The sequence below is a fragment of the Leucopleurus acutus genome (genome assembly GCF_964270905.1).
Source record: "Leucopleurus acutus genome assembly, chromosome: 20".
NCBI classification, from domain to species: domain Eukaryota; kingdom Metazoa; phylum Chordata; class Mammalia; order Artiodactyla; family Delphinidae; genus Leucopleurus; species Leucopleurus acutus.
The window spans coordinates 25,869,155-25,875,154 of record NC_139162.1 but is presented as its reverse complement, the minus strand read 5'-3'; the positions used below and the strand labels follow the sequence as shown (position 1 = coordinate 25,875,154).

At 40.5% G+C, this 6,000-nt stretch overlaps 1 long non-coding RNA gene across 1 annotated transcript in view; it reads right to left on the bottom strand.

Moving 5' to 3' along the window:
* Positions 1-1,705: 1,705 nt before the first annotated feature.
* The window catches only part of LOC309977265, a 49,161-nt gene continuing 44,866 nt past the window's right edge, over positions 1,706-6,000 (bottom strand). Inside the window, exon 2 of the long non-coding RNA XR_014327039.1 lies at positions 1,706-1,773. This is a non-coding gene — a long non-coding RNA (uncharacterized lncRNA). The remainder of the gene's footprint in view (positions 1,774-6,000) is intronic.

Below are 6,000 nucleotides of genomic sequence, written 5' to 3'. Positions count from 1 at the left end.
ATAATTATATGATAGAAACAATGCTTACTAAGAAGCTGCCTTATTAGCTTATAAGTGGCCTTCATCTCCCTTTTTTCTAGCATTTCATGGTACTTTTCAGCTGAAGAAACTTTTAAATACTGTTGACAAATTGATGGAAGAACTTTATGCAAAGGTTGAGTCTCCCTTCAACAAGCATTTGTAATATTGATTAAAAACAAATGCTATTTCAATGTGTCCCTTAGAAATAGTCAGCAATCATATCAAGTCCTTTATTAAGTTATACTGCATAAAAAATACAAGTACAAATGCAAAAAGAGCAAAAAAAGTGCTCTTTAGAAAAGGGGTTCTGTAAAATTAAATCATTATTTATCCCAGAGAAGCTTCAAGATGGCGGAAGAGTAAGAGGCGGAGATCACCTTCCTCCCCACAAATACATCAGAAATACATCTACATGTGGAACAGCTCCTACAGAACACCCACTGAACGCTGGCAGAAGACCTCAGACCTCCCAAAAGGCAAGAAACTCCCCCACATACCTGGGTAGGGCAAAAGAAAAAAGAAAAAACAGACAAAAGAATAGGGACGGGACCTGCACCAGTGGGAGGGAGCTGTGAAGGAGGAAAGATTTCTATACACTAGGAAGCCCCTTCGCGGGCGAGACTGCGGGTGGGGTGGAGGGGGAAGCTTCAGAGCCACGGAGGAGAGCGCAGCCACCGGGGTGCGGAGGGCAAAGCGGAGAGATTCCCGCACAGAGGATCGGTGCCAACCAGCACTCACCAGCCCGAGAGGCTTGTCTGCTCACCCGCCGGGGTGGGCGGGGCTGGGAGCTGAGGCTCAGGCTTCGGAGGTCAGACCCCAGGGAGAGGACTGGGGTTGGCTGCATGAACACAGCCTGAAGGAGTTAGTGTGTCACGGCTAGCTGGGAGGGAGTCCAGGAAAAAGTCTGGAGCTGCCAAAGAGGCAAGAGACTTTTTCTTGCCTCTTTGTTTCCTGGTGCTCCAGGAGAGGGGATTCAGAGCGCTGCTAGGCGCGAGCCATGGCTATCGGTGAGGACCCCAGAGACGGGCATGGGACGCTCAGGCTGCTGCTGCCGCCACCTAGAAGGCTGTGTGCAAGCACAGGTCACTGTTAACACCGCCCCTCCTGGGAGGCTGTGTAGCCCTCCATTGCCAGGGTCCCGTGATCCAGGGGCAACTTCCCCGGGAGAATGCACGGCGTGCCTCAGGCTGGTGCAATGTCACACTGGCCTCTGCCTCCGCAGGCTCGCCCCGCATCCGTACCCCTCCCTTCCCCTGGCCTAAGTGAGCCAGAGCCCCTGATTCAGCTGCTCCTTTAACCCCATCCTGTCTGAGCGAAGAACAGATGCCCTCCTGCGACCTACACACAGAGGCGGGTCCAAATCCAAAGGAGAACCCCGGGAGCTGTGCGAACAAAGAAGAGAAAGGGAAATCTCTCCCAGCAGCCTCAGGAGCAGCAGATTAAATCTCCACAATCAACTTGATGAACCCTGCATCTGTGGAATACCTGGAGAGACAACGAATCATCCCAAATTGAGGAGGTGGACTTCAGGAGCAACGATATATATATATTTTAACCTTTTTCCTTTTTTGTGAGTGTGTATGTGTATGCATCTGTGTGTGATTTTGTCTGTATAGCTTTCCTTTTACCATTTGTCCTAGGGTTCTGTCTGTCTGTTTTTCTTTTTTTTTTCTGTATTACTTAAAAAAACTTTCTTAATAATTATTTTTTATTTTAATAACTTTATTTTACTTTATTTTATTTTATCTTCTTCTTTTTTTCCTCCCTTTTATTCTGAGCCATGTGGGGGACAGGCTCTTGGTGCTCCAGCCAGGCGTCAGGCTGTGCCACTGAGGTGGGAGAGCCAAGTTCAGGACCCTGGTCCGCAACAGACCTCCCAGCTCCATGTAACATCAAATGGCAAAAATCTCCCAGAGATCTCCATCTCAACACCAAGACCCTGCTCCACTCAACGACCAGCAAGCTACAGTGCTGGACACCACATGCCAAACAACGAGCAAGAGAGGAAAACAACCCCATCCATTAGCAGAGAGGCTGCCTAAAATCAAAATAAGTCCACAGACACCCCAAAACACACCACCAGATGTGGACCTGCCCACCAGGAAGACAATATCCAGCCTCATCCACCAGCACACAGGCACAGGTCCCCTCCACCAGGAAGCCTACACAACCCACTGAACCAACCTTAGCCACTTGGGACAGACACCAAAAACAATAGGAACTACGAACCTGCAGCCTGTGAAAAGGAGACCCCAAACACAGTAAGTTAAGCAAAATGAGAAGACAGAAAAACACCCAGCAGATGAAGGAGAAAGGCAAAAACCCACCAGACCTAACAACTGAAGAGGAAATAGGCAGTCTACCTGAAAAAGAATTCAGAATAATGATAGTAAAGATGATCCAAAATCTTGGACATAGAATGGAAAAAATACAAGAAATGTTTAACAAGGACTTAGAAGAACTAAAGAGCAAACAAACAGTGATGAACAACACAATAAATGAAATTAAAAATTCTCTAGAAGGGATCAATAGCACAATAACAGAGGCAGAAGAACAGATAAGTGACCTGGAAGATAAAATAGTAGAAATAACTATTGCATAGAAGAATAAAGAAAAAAGAATGAAAAGAACTGAGGACAGTCTCAGAGACCTCTGGGACAACATTAAACGCACCAACATTCGAATTATAGGGGTCCCAAAAGAAGAAGAGAAAAAGACAGGGACTGAGAAAATATTTGAAGAGATTATAGTTGAAAACTTCCCTAATATGGGAAAGGAAATAGTTAACCAAGTCCAGGAAACACAGAGAGTCCCATACAGGATAAATCCAAGGAGAAACACTCCTAGACACATATTAATCAAACTACCAAAAATTACATTCAAAGAACAAATATTAAAAGCAGCGAGGGAAAAGCAACAAATAACACACAAGGGAATCCCCATAAGGTTAACAGCTGATCTTTCAGCAGAAACTCTACAAGCCAGAAGGGAGTGTCAGGACATATTTAAAGTGATGAAGGAGAAAAACCTACAACCAAGATTACTCTACCCAGCAAGGATCTTATTCAGATTTGATGGAGAAATTAAAACCTATACAGGCAAGCAAAAGCTAAGAGAATTTAGCACCACCAAACCAACTTTACAACAAATGCTAAAGGAACTTCTCTAGGCAGGAAACACAAGAGAAGGAAAAAACCTACAATAATAAACCCAAACAATAAAGAAAATGGTAATAGGAACATACATATCGATAATTACCTTAAATGTAAATGGATTAAATGCTCCAAACAAAAGACATAGACTGGCTGAATGGATACAAAAGCAAGACCCGTATATATGCTGTCTACAAGAGACCCACTTCAGACCTAGAGACATACACAGACTGAAAAAGGGGATGGAAAAAGATATTCCATGCAAATGTAAATCAAAAGAAAGCTGGAGTAACAGTTCTCATATCTGACAAAATAGACTGTAAAACAAAGACTATTACAAGAGACAAAGAAGGACATTACATAATGATCAAGGGATCAATCCAAGAAGAAGATATAACAATTGTAAATATTTATGCGCCCAACATAGGAGCACCTCAATACATAAGGCAAATACTAACAGCCATAAAAGGGGAAATCAACAGTAACAGAATCATAGTAGGGGACTTTAACACACCACTTTCACCAATGGACAGATCATCCAAAATGAAAATAAATAAGGAAACACAAGCTTTAAATGATACATTAAACAAGATGGAGTCGATTGATATTTATAGGACACTCCATGCAAAAACAACAGAATACACATTCTTCTCAAGTGCTCTTAGAACATTCTCCAGGATAGATCATATCTTGGGTCACGAATCAAGCCTGAGTAAATTTAAGAAAATTGAAATCGTATCAAGTATCTTTTCTGTCCACTATGAGACTTGATATCAGTTACAGGAAATAATCTGTTAAAAATACAAACACATGGAGGCTAAACAATGCACTACTTAATAACCAAGAGATCACTGAACAAATCAAGGAGGATTCAAAAAATACCTAGAAACAAATGACAATGAAAACACGACAACCCAAAACCTATGGGATGCAGCAAAAGCAGTTCTAAGAGGGAAGTTTATAGCAATACAATCCTACCTCAAGAAGCAAGAAACATCTCAAATAAACAACCTAACCTTACACCTAAAGCAATTAGAGAAAGAAGAATTAAAAAAAACCCAAATTTAGCAAAAGGAAAGAAATGATAAAGATGAGATCAGAAATAAATGAAAAAGAAGGAAACGATAGCAAAGATCAATAAAACTATAAGCTGGTTCTTTGAGAAGATAAACAAAATGGATAAACCATTAGACAGACTTATCAAGAAAAAAAGGGAGAAGACTCAAATCAATAGAATTAGAAATGAAAAAGAGGTAAAAACTGACATTGCAGAAATACAAAGGATCGTGACAGATTACTACAAGCAACTGTATGCCAATAAAATGGACCCCTGGAAGAAATGGACAAATTCTTAGAAAAGCACAACCTTCCGACACTGAACAGGAAGAAATAGAAAATATAAAGACCAATCACAAGCACTGAAATTGAAACTGTGATTAAAAAGCTTCCAATCAACGAAAGCGCAGGACCAGATGGCTTCACAGGCAAATTCTATCAAACATTTAGAGAAGAGCTAATACCTATCCTTCTCAAACTATTCCAAAATATAGCAGAGGGAGGAACACTCCCAAACTCATTCTACGAGGCCACCATCACCCTGATAGCAAAACCAGACAAGGATGTCACAAAGAAAGAAAACCACAGGCCAATATCACTGATAAACATAGATGCAAAAATCCTCAACAAAATACTAGCAAACAGAATCCAACAGCACATTATAAGGATTATACACTATGATCAAGTATGGTTTATCCAAGGAAGGTAAGGCTTCTTCAATATATGCAAATCAATCAACGTGATACACCATATTAATAAATTGAAGGAGAAAAACCATATGATCATCTCAATAGATGCAGATAAAGCTTTTGACAAAATTCAACAGCCATGTATGATAAAAACCCTACAGAAAGTAGACAGAAAGGGAACTTTACTGAACATAATAAAGGCCATATATGACAAACCCACAGCTGACATCATCCTCAATGGTGAAAAACTGAAACCATTTCCACTATGATCAGGAACAAGACAAGGTTGCCAACTCTCACCACTATTATTCAACATAGTTTTGGACGGTTTAGCCACAGCAATCAGAGAAGAAAAAGAAATAAAAGGAATCCAAATCGGAAAAGAAGAAGTAAAGCTGTCACTGTTTGCAGATGACATGATACTATACATAGAGAATCGTAAAGATGCTACTAGAAAACTACTGGAGCTAATCAATGAATTTGGTAAAGTAGCAGGATACAAAATTAATGCACAGAAATCTCTGGCATTCCTATACACTAATGATGAAAAATCTGAAAGTGAAATTAAGGAAGCACTCTCATTTACCATAGCAACAAAAAGAATAAAATATCTAGGAATAAACCTACCTAAGGAGACGAAAGACCTGTATGCAGAAAATTGTAAGACACTGATGAAAGAAATTAAAGATGATACAGATAGATGGAGAAATATACCATGTTCTTGGATTGGAAGAATCAACATTGTGATAATGACTCTACTACCTAAAGCTACCTACAGAGTCAATGCAATCCCTATCAAACTACCACTGGCATTTTTCATAGAACTAGAACAAAAAATTTCACAATTTGTATGGAAACACAAAAGACCCCAAATAGCCAAAGCAAGCTTGAGAAAGAAAAATGGAGCTGGAGGAATCAGGCTCCCTGATTTCAGGCTATACTAGAAAGCTACAGTAATCAAGACAGTATGGTACTGACACAAAAACAGAAATATAGATCAATGGAACAGGATAGAAAGCCCAGAAATAAATCCACGCACATATGGTCACCTTTGTTAAAGGAGGCAGGAATATACAGTGGAG